Source organism: Photinus pyralis, unplaced genomic scaffold (genome assembly GCF_008802855.1).
Source record: "Photinus pyralis isolate 1611_PpyrPB1 unplaced genomic scaffold, Ppyr1.3 Ppyr1.4_LG9, whole genome shotgun sequence".
In the NCBI taxonomy this organism is placed as follows: domain Eukaryota; kingdom Metazoa; phylum Arthropoda; class Insecta; order Coleoptera; family Lampyridae; genus Photinus; species Photinus pyralis.
The window spans coordinates 22,904,170-22,906,413 of record NW_022170878.1 but is presented as its reverse complement, the minus strand read 5'-3'; the positions used below and the strand labels follow the sequence as shown (position 1 = coordinate 22,906,413).

General features: G+C 37.0%; 1 long non-coding RNA gene across 1 annotated transcript; it reads left to right on the top strand.

The window, feature by feature from the left end:
- Positions 1 to 1,357: 1,357 nt before the first annotated feature.
- On the top strand, positions 1,358 to 1,825 carry LOC116180361. Its single transcript, XR_004147108.1, has 3 exons — positions 1,358 to 1,443; positions 1,495 to 1,544; positions 1,592 to 1,825. It is a non-coding gene; the product is annotated as an uncharacterized LOC116180361 (long non-coding RNA).
- The last annotated feature ends 419 nt before the right edge of the window (positions 1,826 to 2,244 follow it).

Sequence of the window (2,244 nt, the reverse complement as noted above, 5' to 3'; positions counted from 1 at the left end):
GGTAATATTAAAAAATAATATACCATGTAGTATTTGGATTAAGCAGTTGAATGAGTTGCTGAAATTTGCAACACAAAATCTAAAAAATTTGATGTATACGTATGTGGTAGCTAATTTTCTTCTCTATAATTGTTCTCCTTTGACATTTTTCTTAAAAATGCTTAGTTTAGTTAAAAAAAATTAAAAAAATTCGTTAAGCCGCTTGTGAGCAAGACGCGAAAAGTGCACTTTCAAATTTGTTTTTTCGATTTTAATAGCCCTTATTATTTTCATGCCTTAAGAAGAATACAAACATGAAATAATTCTTTATTTCGATCGAATGACACCAATACCAAGTATGTAAGTGCTGTAGCTCCGGAGCTTTTGTGACTCAGACAGACAGAGACATCAAGATCGAAAAAGTGCACTTTTTATTTTTTAAAAGTAAAAGATCACTAAAAAGGTGGATTTTACGCCATTTAGGGGGTGGTTTTGGAATGACGGGCTCAAAGCATCGGCGATGGGGTTTCAGACGGTAGTTAATACCTTAAAACAAAGTATTTTGCCAAATTTCAGCTTGTCTCTAATTTTGAACGTCAACCTGTATGGTCCCTGTGCTACTCAAGTTAACTTTTTTCCAGAAATTCCAGTATAGAGAACCACATTTTTACTGATCATTCACTCGCAGAAAGTGGCACAAACTGCCCATTCAGTGACGAATCCATACAGGATTCCACAATTCCAAATGGACAATGAGACTTCCTTGTCTAGCTTTAATGAACTTGGTGGTACCTAATACCCTTATTGTTAAATTACCACAAAATTCCCCACCCCATGTCTGTGTTCCGCATGGATCTGTACATGGACCACTACCTTGTCTCATCGCCAATTTGAAGTGAAGTGGACTAGAATTAGTCAAGTGTTAAGTGATCTTCTTACACTAAGAAAGAGAAAAGCGTCTGCCGATTTGATACACTCACTTTTCCCGACAACTGCATATCCGGTTGCATCACGTGCGTGCGATGATCAACGAAACCGGTACTTAATTCGCCTAGAAAACCGGAAGCGCCGCACTCTTTTTTTTCGAGCGACACGCACATTAGCAGAAACCCAAATAACTCGAGCTCGCTCGAGAAGAAAGGGATGCACATGAGCTGCTAATATCGATTTGCAAACCTATAATTTTCCTCTATGAAAGTTTTTTTTCTCACTCGCTAATTCCCGTTTCGTATGATTCTGCCGCGACCGGAGAGAGTGAAATTTCACTCGTTCCGCTCGAGTTGCCCAACATTTTCTCAATATAAATAATACACATTGTAAGAGTAATAGAAGAAAAACAAAAATTTCCCACTCCACTACTTGTTTTCAACGAGGCCAATAAATAAAACACGTACAAATCATCGGTACTAATACAGTGAAGAAGCCGTTTTGGTATCAATCGCCGATATGAAACTGGATTTGTTGGTAAATTGTGTTTGTTTGTGCCCTGATCTGCCTCTAATTGCTACTTTCTAGTTCGTTATCTGCTTGCTGGGCGCTTTGTCAGTGGGATACGCCGGTGAAGAGTAAGTAGATTAGTACCCAAAGTTGAAAAAAAAACGCATTCTTTCAGTAAATACGTCAAGATTTATGTACCGTATAAAGTGAAGACCATAAAGCATACCCATACCGTGTACAAGACGATACATCACAAGGGACATGATTCCGGTGGGCATGGTGGCGTATCCGACTGGGATTAATTAAAATTTATAGTAGAATTTCTTCGTTCTCAGGTCTAATTTAACGTACTGATCTCCTCCTATTAATCTTCTGAATGCTGTTCAGTCTGTTATTTGTTAAGTCTAAGTAAGCGTAATAAATTAAAATTTTAATTGTGTGTTTGTTTCCTCAAAGACGCTCGTTGGGGAGGCGGAACTTGGTAATTTTGTTCTCGGCCATTTAAAACAGAGATTGAAGATCATTAAACTATCCGTCGTTTCAAATCACAATAGATAAAATTCCAAATTGTAAAAGGTGTACCCATTTCCCGTTATACAATGATTAAAATACCATCATTTAGTGTTTATGGTTCAACTCACATTTCTATGGAATGCCGTTTTACTTTTAAGTGTCCCGCAATGTGAAGATTTGGAGGGCTAATTTACCATGCAATAAATATAACTCATACTTTAAAGTGATTTGTAAGCAAACTGAAAATTTGTTTAAAAATAGTATATTAAGAAGCAAGTGTATAATCATGTCTTCAAAGCACGCGCAACGAGTTTA